The 15192-nt window shown below is 45.0% G+C and overlaps 1 protein-coding gene across 7 annotated transcripts in view; it reads left to right on the top strand.

Annotated features, from left to right (window-relative positions):
- Positions 1-15192, top strand: part of TXNL4B (thioredoxin like 4B) — a 64666-nt gene that overhangs the window by 47636 nt on the left and 1838 nt on the right. For 5 of the 7 annotated variants that reach the window (XR_012092974.1, XR_012092973.1, XR_012092975.1 and 2 more), the window contains 2 exons: positions 3608-3744; positions 10169-10321. The gene's annotated coding sequence lies outside the window, so the exon portion shown is untranslated. Of the gene's footprint in view, positions 1-3607; positions 3745-3869; positions 3937-7867; positions 8340-10168; positions 10322-15192 lie in introns of those variants that run through there. The other 2 variants (XR_012092970.1, XR_012092971.1) reach the window with 2 other exon arrangements.

Consider the following 15192-nt stretch of genomic DNA (forward strand, 5'->3'; position numbering starts at 1 on the left):
GGATATTCACAGTCCCCCAGGCGGGAGTGCAGAGGCACGATCTGCAGCCTCAGCCTCCTGGACTCCAACAGTCCTCCCGCCTCAACCTCACGGGTAACAGACTACAGGGATGCGCGACCACGCACAGCCAATTTGTTGTTGTAGCTGTAGAGATGTAGTTTTGCCATGTTGCCCAGGCTGGACTTGAACTCTTGGGCTCAAGTGATCCACCCACCTCAGCTTCCTAAAGTGCTGGCATTACAGGCAAGAGCCTCCACACCTGGCCAATAATGGGAACTTTATACTAAATCTTGCTCTCTGGTATTACAAGTGTTCCAACTTTATTTTCTTTCAGAGTTTGTCTTGATTATTCTAGGTCATTTCCATTTTATGTAAATTTTAAAATCGGCTTTCCAATTCTCACAAAACGTCCTGCTGGGATTTTTATTGGGATTACATTGAATCTCCAGATCACTTTGGGGAGAGTTGACATCTTGACTCTGTTGAGTCTTTCGAGTAATGCACATAGCATGTCTCTTCATTTATTTAGGCTGTCTTTAATTTTAATGCCTTGTTCATATTGATACAGACCTCTGGCACCTCTTTCATTAGATTTATTCTTAAGCATTTGATGTTTATGTTACTGTAAATGATACTTTATTTAATTGATTTAAATAGTGTGGGAATAAATACCTCAGTAGCCATGAAATGAGAACCCTGGATTTTCCCAGGAGTATACATGACCTTCAAACAGAATGGAGAGTGGAGTGTTGAATTCAGAACAGCACATGTTGTTCAGAATTGCAGTTTATCTTGATAAGAAAATTAAACAAAGACATTCACATGATTACACCTATTTCTAGAATTTCTCCCTTTTTTCACAGTCACCAGGACCAGGGGCTACAGGGTCCCGCGGTGCCTGGAACATAGGCATTGCTTCCTAGTTGCACTCCCTTACGGTCAGCAATTCTCTTCTCCAAAACTGAGCCATTGGCAGACACACATATTGATATTTCGTACCATACACATTGATATTTTAAACTTTGTAAAAGCTTCTTAAAAGTAGGATCAACCTTGACAGATTGTAAATGAGGAACTTCCAAGGTCCAGGCTGCTAAATCAATTATCCTCAGACCAGCTTCCTATCAGCAAAGTCAACCAACCAAGGTGGAAAACCCACACAGCCTGTCAAAACTTCCAAAGAAATGCTGCCTTTCCCAGCATGAAACTAGTCAGATGTCAAAGGCATGAGGACATTAGTATGAGTGTAAAAACTGGCTCTATATTCAAAAGAATTCATATCAACCTTCCTCAATTTCTTCAACCTACTACATTTGTGGGATGGGACCCGGGAAACAAGGTAGGACCACGTTGGTATTTTTTCATTCACCTTTATCTCTATACCCAGCAATGCCTGGCGTACAACAGAGGCTCAGTCCAGTTGGTTGAATCGAATGGGTGATAAACATAGCCTCTGCCTTCAAAGAGTTCAGAGTAGGGGCAGAAATAAAAACTGTAACACGAGTAAGTACTGCCTGTCTTGTCAGCTTCTATCTGCAGTGGAGAAGATCCAGCCCTTAGAAGCATAAAAGCTGTCCACAGAACTAGCCCTGCAGGTACTTTAGGAGAAAAGCCAGTCAACTTCTAGTAATAACAGGTAACATTGGGAGGGTCCTATGTGTCAGGCGCTGTACTGTGTGCTTTCTGTGTATTTATTCATTTAATTCTTCAATAGCCCATAAGCACTGGGTCTTTTAATTATCTAACAACTCCATTTTTTATAAGTGGGGCACAGAGAGGATGAGAAACTCGTTCAAGGTAACACAGCTAGTAAAGAGAGGAGGCAGGATTCAAACCCAGGCCAAGCCCTTGACCACCCTGGGGTGCTACCTCTCCCACATGACGAACTACACAGAATTTCCAAGACTCCCTCACATGGGCTGGACACAGTGGCTCATACCTATAATCCCAGCACTTGGGAGGCCATGCTGGAGGATTGCTTGAGGCCAAGAGTTCAAGGTGAGCCTGGGCAACGTAGGGAGACCCATCTCTACACAAATAAAAAATAAAAAAATAAGAAGTTAGCCAGGCATAGTGGTATGCACCTGTTGTTCCAGCTACTCAGGGGACTGAGTGGGGAGGATCACTTGAGCCTGGGAGAGGCTGCAGTGAGCTCTGACTGTGCCACTGTACTCCAGCCTGGGCAATACAGCAAGACCCTGTCTCAAAAATAAAATAAAAAAGATTCCCTCGGGAGGCTGAGGCTGGAGAATGGCGTAAACCCGGGAGGCGGAGCTTGTAGTGAGCTGAGATCCAGCCACTGCACTCCAGCCTGGGCGACAGAGCGAGACTCCGTCTCAAAAAAAAAAAAAAAAAAAAAAAAAAGGTTCCCTCACATAATCAGCATCAAGGGCTCACCATTAGAGTCGCTTTTAAGAGTCATCTGGAGACAGATCTTTCGCTGGGTTAAGGCATTTCTTACCTGGAAGGGATAGCAAACTTGCTAGCTAACCACATTAGCCAGGCTAAGGGTGTCAATTCTACGTGGCTATGGAAGCCCATTAAGAACCCTGTGTATCAGATTTAAGCCATGACTGAGGCAGTGATGCCCAGCAAAGAGGATAAAGAAGACCTTAAAGCATTGGCACCCAAGTCTGGAGAAGCCTGAGGCTGTAAAGAGTTGGAGGCTGTCTCCAAACATGACCCCTGTGTTGGCCTTGGGGGCACTGGAGCAGACAAAAACCACGTGGGCCATGGCTGGAAAGCACATTAGGAAATAGGTCAAGGAAACTACCTGACAAAGCATTTGGGCAAGAGTGCCCTGGGTGCCAGCCAGATGCAGAGAGGAGTTGAACCATCCACCCTGGTCATAGGACAGATCTCTCCAGAAGGAATGGAATTTAAATGGAGCTCTGCTTTTGAGCAGTCAGTGCAAGAAATCAGGGACTTGCATAAACTTGCCACACCCCAAAGCAAATCCCCTCTCCACTAAAGAGGCACTGGGCTTGTTGTAGGGTGTGATCCACTGGATGCTGGCGGGCTGTGTTTGTGCTTGTCTCTTCTGAGAGACTGAGAGATGCTGGAAAACTCAGCATCTCAGTGAATGACTGAAAGAATGAGGGAGTGAAAGAACATGAATGTGGACCAACCCTATTCACACACAGACATATGTATGTGTGTTTAGATATTTGTATATATGCGTTTCTATTTTTAAATGATTATTTCTGGGTCTTGGATAGAGGTGAAATTCTAACCAACTCAGAGTGATTTCTTTTAGGTTCCTAGACCTGGGATCCACATTTTTTGCTCTGCTGAGGTAGGAAGGTGTCACTAGATCCATTAAGAACTGCAAATTAAACAACTGTGAGAATGGTTGAAGCTCAAAAGGCTGGTCAGCTTCTCAAATACCCAGTGACTGAAATAACTGGCCAGCTTCTCAAATAGCCAAGGCAGTGCCAAGGTTACTACTCAGGAGAATGTCTTCCACGTGCCTGGGGCAGACAGGAAGTGTTCTGACCCTCTGCCCATAGCTGTGTTCCTGTACCCACCAACTCAAGTGATTAACGGGGTGGCATGTGGTGCAGCAGCCAGGTGACCTTCACACACTGTAACTCGTTTTGTTTCCTAGGGGACACTTTCCAGATGGGGTTTTCAGCACTCAGGAAACCTCTTCGTGGCTGGCATGAATGCAAGAAGTGCAGTGTTCATCCATTTCCTCTCCTGAAGCCCTGCCCTTTGGAGCCTCATCCTTGTATTGCTGCCAAGGTATTTCACAAATTCCAGATCATTCCCACACTGTTCCTGCACACACACCACTGTCCCCTGTCCCCTGCTGTCCTCTTGCATGTGACAAGCCGCAGTGACTGTATTTCCTACATTTCTAACCACAGGGTTCTTACAGAAATTTTCCCTGGCTGCCAAGACTCATTCAACATCATAGGTGGCCCAGACTAGAGGGTAGGTAACATTATTCTCTCAGAATGTTCTTATGGTGTGTTGGGACCAGAGATCTGCACCTGGAGGAAAGAGAAATCCTGAAACATGTTTTAGCCAAGTAGGAAGCACATAACATCTCTTCCAAGCAAATATAAAATGATAGTAGACCTCAATCTGGCTTATTAGCTAGGATTTAATTTGATTAAGTGACTTAACAGGGATTAAAGCACACAAGGTCCCAGCCTGGGCAACATAGTGAAACCCCATGTCTACAAAAAATACAAAAATTAGCCAGGTGTGGTGGCACACACCTGTAGTCCCAGATACTCTGGAGGCTGAGGTGGGAAGATCACTTGAGCCCAGGAGATTGAGGCTGCAATGAGCCATGATCATGCCAGTGTACTCCAGCCTAGGTGACAGAGCAAGTGAGACCTTGTCTAAAAAATATTTTTTTAATTTTTAATTAAAAACACACACACACAGATACACAAAGTTCTGTTTTCTCAAGTAAAGGGGGTGGGGAAGTAGGCAGACAGAGCTGGTATTGCTAGCAGCATTAAGCGCTTTCCAGCTTTTGCCTCCATCATCCTTGCAGGGTGACCCTGATCCTTAGGTCTAAAATGGATGCCAGAGCTCCAGCCATCATACCGGTATTCCAGGCAGCAGCAGACTTTTCAGAAACTTCACACAATACTTTCACATATATGTCATTGAATAGCACTTGGTCACAGGACCACATCCAACTATACTGGAAATCAGGAAATGTCTTTATGCTGGGAATCCAGAACATGGAACCACTGATATGGTTTGGCTGTGTCCTCACCCAAATCTCATCTTGAATTGTAGTTCCCATAATCCCCACGTGTCATGGAAGGGACCCAGTGGAAGGTAATTGAATCAGGGGGCAGTTACCCTCATCTGTTCTCATGATAGTGATTTCTCATGAGATCTGATGGTTTTACAAGGGGCTTTCCCCCGACCTTCACTCTGCACTTCTCGGTCTGCCACCATGTGAAGAAGAACATGTTTGCTTCCCCTTCCACCGTGATTGTAAGTTTCCTGAGAACTCCCTAGCCGTGCTGAACTGTGAGTCAATTAAACCTCTTTCCTTTATAAATTACCCAGTCTTAGGTATGTCTTTATTAGCAGCATGAGAACAGATTAAAACAGCCATCTACAAAATAGGTGGCCTGATCTCATGAGAGGTTACTGTTCTAGATTAAAAGAAACTAGTAGGACGTGGTGGCTCACGCCTGTAATCCCAGCACTTTGAGAGGCCGAGGTGGGTGGGTCACCTGAGATCAGGAGTTTGAGACTAGCCTGGCCAGCATGGTGAAACCCCGTCTCTACTACAAATACAAAAAAAAAATAGCTGGGTGTGGTGGCAGTCCCCTGTAATGCCAGCTACTCTGGAAGCTGAGGCAGGAGAATAGCTTGAACCTGGGAGGTGGAGGTTGCAGTGAGCAGAGATCGTGCTAATACATTCCAGCCTGGGCAACAGAGTGAGACTCCCTCTCACAAAAAATAAATAGGACGGGCGTGGTGGCTCACGCCTGTAATCCCAACACTCTGGGAGGCTGAGGCGGGTGGATCACGAGGTCAGGAGATCGAGACCATCCTGGCTAACACAGTGTAACCCCGTCTCTACTAAAAAATACAAAAAATTAGCCAGGCGTAGTGGCGGGCTCCTGTAGTCCCAGCTACTTGGGAGGCTAAGGCAGGAGAATGGCGTGAACCCGGGAGGCGGAGCTTGCAGTGAGCCGAGATCGTACCACTGCACTCCAGCACTGCAGCTTGGGTGACAGAGCGAGACTCCGTCTCAAAAAAAAAAAATAAAATAAAATAAATAAATAAAATAAAATAAAGAAGGAAACTGAAGAGGCATATGGATGAGCCTTGATTGGATATGGAAGATATTTTGGATACAACAGGAGAAATTTGAACATGAACTCAGTGTTAGATGATATTAGCAAATCATGGTTAATTCTCTTATGTGTGATTATAGAATTATGGTTACATAGGAGCATGTACGTAGATAATGCAGGTTACAAAGTACTTAGGAGTGAATCAAAATACACAATAAAAATAGGCTAAAAGATTGGCAGAGCCAACAGGGAAAAGATAGTAAGAATTACTGAGTGTAGGTGGAAGGAGTATGGATACCCATTTCTTTCAGATTTCCTGTATATCTAAATTTTTTTTTTTTTTTTTTTTTTTTGAGACAGAGTCTCACTCTGTCACCCGGGCTGGAGTGCAGTGGTGCGATCCTGGCTCACTGTAGCCTCTGCCTCACAGGTTCAAGCAATTCTCCTGCCTCAGCCTCCTGAGTAGCTGGGACTACAGGCGCCCGCCACCACACTCAGCTGATATTTGTATTTTTAGTAGAGACAGGGTTTCCCCATGTTGCCTAGGCTGGTCTAGAACTCCTGGCCTCAAGTGATCTGCCCAGCTTGGCCTCCCAAAGTGCTGGGATTACAGGCATGAGCCACCATGCCCAGCCTAAAATTCCTTATAATACAAATTATAGGAGGGTAATTATCTATTTGTGCTGACTGTTCCTCAGCTTTCTCATGTGAGGCTGATGGCCTCCTGCTGAAAATGAGTGAGGTTCCTGTCAGTATTCTGGAACCAGTCAACACAAAGGGTCTGAGGAGTGGGTTGAAGCCCATGGTCTCAGCCAGGATGGATCTTAGAGCTTGTGGATGTAGGGAGAGAAAGCTGCCCTCCAGCCTCAGCTTCTCCGATAGTCTGTCATCACCCAGCACTGCTGCAAGGATCCACAAATCCCATCACCTATTTGAGATAACAACACGACAGAAGATAGAAAATGAATCTAAGACATCTTACGTAGTGGAGACATCAGTACTCTGTCAGGACATGACTGGGTGGAGCAGAACAAATGCCAGACTTGAGATTAGGAGAATTTGTTGCCCCCTCCACCATTTCTGCCCATATCACCTTGAGGCAGGTGCTTAATCTGTTTCCTGGACTGTAAAATGGGGATTGTAATTGCCACCCTCACCTGCTCCACAGAGCTGTCTGAGGCTTCAATAAGATAATGTGTGTGATTTCTGGTAAATGTGCAGGACCATTTGGAAGAAAACCTTGCTTGTCCCTGAACTACTGCTTCATCCTGTTAGGCTCGCATGCAATTATCCACAGACCCCAGAACCAGGTGAACTTTTTCAAAACCCTGCTTGTGGTGGTTGAAAAATATCTCCACAAATTATTGGACATTCCTCCCTTCAAAAGTGGAAGCCACCACATCTTTCTCACCAGCTTGCTTGGAAAAAAAGAAAACAAAAGTGAAAGCCATTCCCTTGAGTGGTGGGTTGGACAAAATGACTTGCTTCTAACACAGGGTTTCCAGAGAAAATATATGATACCCAATGAAATTTGAGTTCAGATAAACAACAAGTAAATTTTAGAATAAGTATGTCCCAAATACTGCATGAGATAGACTTATACTAAAAGTGTATTCGTTGTTTATCTCAAATTCAAATTTAACTTTTGTTTTGAATTTTGTTTTAATTTTGCTTAAACTAGCAACTCTATTCCAATGAGTAGAATGAGGCTGGGCACAGTAGCTCATGCTTGTAATCCTAGCACTTTGGGAAGCCAAATCTGGAGGATCACTTGAACCCAGGAGTTCGAGACCAGCCTGGGCAATATAGTGAAACCCAGTCTCTACAAAAAAATACAAAACTTCGTGAGCCCTAGTGGCATGTGCCTGTAGTCCCAGCTACTCAGGAGGCTGAGGTGGGAGGACTGCTTGAGCCTGGGAAGTTGCAGTGAGCCGTGATCATGCCATTGCACTCCAGCCTGGGTGACAGAGCAAGACCCTGTCTCTATAAATAAAATAAGAATAGAATGAATGTGGCGTAAGTAATGATGTGTGACTTCCAAGACTAGGTCATAAAGGCACTATAGCTTTCACCTTGCTCCCTCTTAGATTACTCACTCTGGAGGAGCTGGACGCCATGTAGTAAGGACACTCAAGCAGCCCTATGGAGAAGTTCACCTACACTTCCTGCCAACAGCTTGCATCGGGAGGAGATGCTCATACCCTGGGGGCTCCAGTTCTGTTGAATCCTAGCCTCATGGTTTAGGGAAGTTATTTAATCTCTCAAAGCACTTGTTTATTCTGTAACTATGGGTATACTAATATCTATTTTCAGGACCTATTTGTGATCAGAAACATAAAAAACAATAGCTAACATTTATGAGAAATTTAGAATATGCTAAGCACTATTGTAAGCACTTCACATTTAATTCGCATAGTAACCCTCTGAGATCGGTGCTGTCCTTATTCCCATTTTACACATTGGGAAACTGAGGCACACAAAATTTACATGATCACCCACAGCTAATAAGTATATAATGTGACAGGCACATAATATGCATCCTTTTTTTTTTTTTTTTTTTTTTTTAAAGAAAGAGACTTGCTCTTGTTGCCCAGGCTGGAGTGCAGTGGCCTAATCTCAGCTGACTGCAACCTCTGTCCCCTGGGTTCAAGCGATTCTCCTGCCTCAGCCTCTGAAGTAGCTGGTATTACAGGTGCGCGCCACCATATGCAGCTAATTTTTGTATATTTTGTAGAAATGGGATTTCGCCATGTTGCCCAGGCTGGTCTCAAACTCCTGAGCTCAAGAAATCCTCCTGTCTCGGCCTCCCAAAGTGCTGGGATTACAGGCTTGAGCCACTGTGTCCAGCCTGCATCCTTTTACTTTTTATTTTTTTTTGAGACAGAGTCTTGCTCTGTTGCCCAGGCAGGAGTGCAGTGGCACTATCTTGGCTCACTGAAACCTCCACCTCCCAGGTTCATAAGATTATCCTACCTCAGCCTCCTGAGTAGCTGGGACTACATGTAGGTACGCACCACCACACCTGGCTAATTTTTGTATTTTTAGTAGAGATGGGGTTTCACCATGTTGCCCAGGCTGGTCTCAAACTCCTGGCCTCAAGTAATCTGCCCACCTTAGCCCCTCAAAGTGCTGGGATTACAGGTGTGAGCCACCATGCCCAGCCAATATTCATCCTTTTAGAAGTTGCTGTTGTGGCTGGGCACGCTGGCACATGCCTGTAATCCCAACACTTTGGGAGGCCGAGGTGGCAGATCACTTCAGGTCAGGAGTTCAAGACCAGCCTGACCAAGATGGTGAAACCCCGTCTCTACTAAAAATACAAAAAATTAGCCGGATGTGGTAGCAAGTGCCTGTAATCCTAGCTACTCTGGAGGCTGAGGCGGGAAAATCGCTGGAACCTGGGAGGCGGACGTTGCAGTGAGCTGAGATCGCACCATTGCCTGCACTCCAGCCTGGGAAACAGAGTGAGACTCCTTCTCAAAAAAAAAAAAAAAAAAAGTTGGCTGGGCGCGGTGGCTCAAGCCTGTAATCCCAGCACTTTGGGAGGCCGAGGCAGGCGGATCACGAGGTCAGGAGATCGAGACCATCCTGGGTAACACGGTGAAACCCCGTCTCTACTAAAAAAATACAAAAAAACTAGCTGGGCGAGGTGGCGGGCGCCTGTAGTCCCAGCTACTCGGGAGGCTGAGGCAGGAGAATGACGTGAACCCGGGAGGCGGAGCTTGCAGTGAGCTGAGATCCGGCCACTGCACTCCAGCCTGGGCGACAGAGCAAGACTCTGTCTCAAAAACAAAAAAGTTGCTGTTAGCATATCATCGAACCTGCCAAACCACTGTTTTTACAGTTGAGAAAACAGGGCCTCAGGGAGGTGAGGTATATCTTACAAGGCTGACTCCAATGTCTATACTTCAATCCTACACCCAGTGAGTCTGGGGTCAATAGCACACCCCCTGGGGCCCTCCTGCCCCACCCCTGGATGGAATGGGCCACTTTCCTGATATACCCCTAAGTCCTCCACCAGTGCCCCTGGTTCATGGACATTACTAATCACTACCAAGGATTGGTATTGTCAAATTTTGCCCCCAGACAAGATCGACCTGAGAGATGCATCTAAATTAAACTATGCACACAATTAGAACAAAGAGGAGTCTGGACTTCTCAAAAACACTCAGAGGCTTTCCTTTAATCAGCATTTTTGAAAGCTCTAAATGCAATTGGCAGTCTCTAAATTTTTAAAGGAGACTAACCAGAACAATTAACCACATCTCTGAAAGCTTGAAAGACTCTCAGACCCTAAAACAGAGAGCCCTGTATCTCCCTGCTCCCCCACTTGCATTCCACCTCCATTTTTCCCATCTCACCACCACTGTTTGCCTGGAACATTGCAGGGACCCTGAGGGTACCAGCAAAAGCCCTTTGAGCCCCTCCAGCTCCTCCAAGATCGAAGACAACTGGGTGCCTTTCTCCTGAGTCTCAGACTTCCCACACAATTCCGGTCCTGAGTTCCGTTCAGCTAGATATTCTCACTCCTCGATGAAGTGGTGAGTTTCTCCTTGAGGCTTTATCTTTCTCAGGAAGCGGGTAATCACTCTGGGGTTCTCCCCTGTGTGCACGTGGATAACTGTATGCCATTTCTAAAACTCTTTTGTGAGGTGATTTTTCAGTGAACTTTCAGAAGGCAAAGGGGAAGCTTTCCCTTGGATCCTACAGTTTTGGTGCTGTGGGCAGGCTCACCAAAGCCACTCTGCTCTTCTAGCAGCCACAGTGAAGGGAACCCAGGGCTTGACAATGGGCAAAAGGGTAAGAATTCCTCAACAGTCAGGCTCCCAGCCTGTCTTCTTGTGAAACCCAGTTGAGCAGACAGGAAAAAATAACCGTTTATCTCCTCTACATAATCTCGATTAATGGGAGTGATATGGTTTGGCTCTGTGTCACCACAAAAATCTCACCTTGAATTGTAGTAATCTCCACATGTCATGGGAGGGACCCGGTGGGAGGTAACTGAATCATGGAGGCAGGTTTTTCCCGTGCTGTTCTCCTGATAGTAAGTTTCACAAGATCTGATGGTTTTATAAAGGGGAGTTCCCCTGCACACGCTCTCTCTTGCCTGCCGCCATGTATGACATCCCTTTGCGCTTCCTTCATCTTCCACCATGATTGTGAGGCCTCCCCAGCCATGTGAAACTGTGAGTCCTTTAAATCTCTTTCCTTTATAAATTACCCAGTCTCGGGTATGTCTTTGTTAGCAGCAGAGAACTGACTAATTCAGGGAGAAAAGGATTTGTGTGACTAGTTTGGGGTGTAGAACTCTGGTGTGCTTTTTGGTAGTTTTTGGTATGAATATTTATTGTTTGATCCCTTTTCCTCACTGAAATAGTGTTTTCCTTTGTCTTCATCTTTCTGTGTCATTCTGTCACAAAGAATGGATAGAACAGGGATAGAACACAAAGGGATAGAACAGGAGCCTAAGCCCCTAGAAGCCCACTTACTCAAGCCAGCCCTGCAGACTGCTCAGTTTGTGGTTCCGATCAACATACTTTTTTGGAGGCAGGGTCTTGCTCTGCCACTCAGGCTGGAGGGCAGTGGCACAATCATGGCTTACTGCAGCCTCAACCTCCAGGGCTCAAGCAGTCCCCTCACCTGAGCCTTCTGAGTAGCTGGGACTACAGGTGGTTGCCACCACACCTGGCCAGTTTTGAAATTTTTTATAGAGACAAGGTCTCTTTCCTGTCCCAATGAAAGTACATACATTAAAAAAAACAACAGGGTCTCGCTGTGTTGCCCAGATTGGTCCCGAACTCCTGGTGTTACCGGTTGAAGGTGTCCAGGTTCTTGGAGTCTTAAACAAAGAATTGGACAAAATGTGCAAGCAGCGCAAGGAAAGAATGAAACAACAAAGCAGAGATGTATTGAAAATGAAAGTACACTCCACAGGGTGGGAGCAGGCCGAGCACAGGGGCTCAAGAGCCCCGTTACAGAATGTTCTGGGGTTTCAATACCCTCTAGAGGTTTCCATTGATTACTTGGTGTATGTCCTATGTAAATGAAGAGGATGAAGTAAGGTTACAAAGTCATTTACCCAGTGTATGCCCTATGTAAATGGAGAGGGTATTTCCTGTCATCGCTGAAGTGTCTCCATTTGATTTAGTTCTAGGAAGTGAGTGTGAATCAGCCTTATGTTCCCTATCTCCAGACCCTATTCTTCTGCCTCACTGGGCTCAAGCAGTCCTCCCACCTTGGCCTCCCAAAGTGCTGGGATTACAGGCATGAGCTGCAGTGCCTGGCTTCAACACACATTTTGTTCTGAATATGGCAAGTTCTTGGAGGAGTTTGTCTTAAGAAGTCACTGTGGGGACTGGGCGCAGTGGCTCACACCTGTAATCCCAGCACTTTGGGAGGCTGAGGCAGGCAGATCACGAGGTCAGGAGTTCGAGACCAGCCTGGCCAACAGAGTGAAACCCTGTCTCTACTAAAAGTACAAAAAATTAGCTGAGTGTGGTGGCACATGCCTGTAGTCCCAGCTACCTGGGAGGCTGAGGTAGGAGAAACGCTGGAACCTGGGAGGTGGCGGTTGCAGTGAGCCGAGATCACGCCACTGCACTGGGCGACAGAGCGAGACTCCATCTCAAAAAAGAAAAAGAAAGAAAAGAAGTCGCTGTGGGGCTTCTCTCATCTCAACCCTTGTTGCCTGGTTAGTACTGGAGAAGTCAATTCCAGGAGGTCTGCCCAGTGTCACAGATTGACAGGTCTGTGACTAGCAACCCCCCACAGACTTGTAGGTAGCTGGAGGCAGCATATGTACAAACACCATCATCCTTGACCATCTGTGGCAACAAGAGTCTTCTGCCAACTTAGCCTATTCCTGGGAGTGAATTTTTTTGCGTAGGGGGATATTTGGCATTACCTCTTCTATACCCTTTCCAGGAAACACCTGTTTCTTAACTGGTTAAAAAAAAAAAAAAAAAAATTTTACCCTACACCTGGAAAATTACATTCTGGACTTTCCATAAAGAGGCTATTGGATTGTGCCATTACTGAAATGAGTACACCATTGAAAATTCTAACTGTCAATGGCCAGAAAACAGATCCTTTAAATTACCCTCCTAAATTTTAAAAATATATTAGAGATCTCTCATTCTAAACAAATGCCTTCTTTGTATTTATAAAAAGATTAAGTTAAAATATAAAAACAATAGTTTCATGGCTAGCCTTAGAAATTCTCTTGACAAAATTAAAGAGCAAAAACATGATCTAAAATAAAGCTAAAATAATTTTTATGCTCAAACTGCCTGCTTTTGATCCCCTGTAGGATTTATAAAAAGCCCTCCACTCTGTGGTCTAGTGGCTGAGATTCTGTGCTCTTGTGGCTGTAGCCCAGGTTCAATTCCCAGTCAGGGAAGTAATCCCATTTGTTTTAAATTGTTTGACTCTTGACCCTTTGTGGGTACCCATTTGTTATTGATCCTTTTTCCTTCCATGGACACTTAGGAGTGTCATGAATAGCCTTGGAAACTCTCTTGACAAAATTAAAGGGCAAAAATGTAACCTAAAACATGATTTGATTTCCTGTCTTTTTCCTTCTATGGGGCATATGGGGCCTTTGGGCCTTTACGCATAGGTGCTCAGCTGAGAAGCTGAGATCCTAGAAAATATGGCCAGCTAGAAGAATAGATTGTATTCCATTTGTGGCTAACAAGACTTTTTATCTTTGAGCTGACTTTGGGGTCGTTCTGGATCTTGTGAGGACTGCTTTTTTGCACCTCTTGGAGATGCCTGGTTCATCTTTGACTAACCAAGTCATAACCTTGATTAAGGGTTATTGCTTTTGGTGAACTATTTGAAAAGGTACCTTTGGTTCAAAAGAAAAAACAAGCTAACGAAAGTGTTTATAAAAGATAGGCCCTAGGCCGGGCGCGGTGGCTCAAGCCTGTAATCCCAGCACTTTGGGAGGCCGAGGCGGGTGGATCACGAGGTCAGGAGATCGAGACCATCCTGGCTAACATGGTGAAACCCCGTCTCTACTAAAAATACAAAAAACTAGCCGGGCGTGGTGGCGGGCGCCTGTAGTCCCAGCTACTCGGAGGCTGAGGCAGGAGAATGGCGTAAACCCGGGAGGCGGAGCTTGCAGTGAGCCGAGATCGCGCCACTGCACTCCAGCCTGGGTGACACAGCAAGACTCCGTCTCAAAAAAAAAAGATAGGCCCTGAGGTAAAACTAGACTTCCTAAGTCCAAGCATTGAAAAGGCTGCCTTCACCCTGTTAAAGGGCTCAATCATCTCATCAAGAAACAACCTAATTTAAAAAGACCAATCTAATTAGATTGGTCACCAAACTATTTTCTGGAATTTAGCTGGCTATTTTGAAATTTTTCATAAAATAAATGTACATATATAAAAAATCTCCATTTGTAAGGGCATCTGCATCCCCACACTTAAACCACTACAAACTTTCCAACAAGGAAGATGTCTTAAAGTTTACATAACAAACCTTACATTTGTTTAAGATACTTTTCCTGGAAAGCTTGTCTTGACTGGGCTTTTACGTACCCCTTTTTGTCTTGGCAAATAATGGTGTTTATATCTAAGTTCTGTGTCTTTAAAATGTAAATTTTTACCACAAAAGTCCTGTCTTTGAAAGTACAAATTTCAGGTTGCCTAGCTAACAACTGCTTAGAGCTTGATAGTCTGTCTGCAGAGGGGAGAAAAACTATTTGAAAACTGGCAAATGAAGAATCTTGTAAAGCTATAAAATCTTCTTCTGTTTGTATGTTTATATGTGTCACGTGTATGTGATATTTCACTACCAAAATAGACGAAAGAGCTCTCATTAGTTGGCTTAATGAAAAAGTAAGTGCTTAAATCAAAATACTTTATCAGAAAAATAGAAACTAACTCAAATGCTTTTTAGCTCATGTGACTCTAGTAATCTCTGGTAAATAAAATTAGTTTAAATTGTTGGCAAAATAAAATTAAACGTCTTCAGAATTGTCCGTATTAAATTTGACTCAGACTTACTGCCTGAATGTACTGGTCAGACAGGTTTAGGTGGTTTCTGTAGATGTTTTTGTTTCTGTTTTGTTTTTGTTTGTTTTAGTTTTTGTTTTTTTGAGACGGAGTCTCACTCAGTCACCCAGACTGGAGTGCAGTGGTGCGATCTCAGCTCACTGCAACCTCCGACTCCCTCGTTCAAGCGGTTTTCCTGCCTCAGTCTCCCGAGTAGCTGGGACTACAGGCACAGCTATATTTTTAGCAGAGAGAGGGTTTCACCATGTTGGCCAGGATGGTCTCTATCTCCTGACCTCGTGATCCACCTGCCCCGGCCTCCCAAAGTGCTGGCATTACAGGTGTGAGCCACTGCGCCCAGCCTATAGATGTTGTAAGGTCATAAAACTGTTGCTTCTTTTGTCTGTGAG

This window comes from Chlorocebus sabaeus, chromosome 5, assembly GCF_047675955.1.
Source record: "Chlorocebus sabaeus isolate Y175 chromosome 5, mChlSab1.0.hap1, whole genome shotgun sequence".
Lineage (NCBI taxonomy): Eukaryota > Metazoa > Chordata > Mammalia > Primates > Cercopithecidae > Chlorocebus > Chlorocebus sabaeus.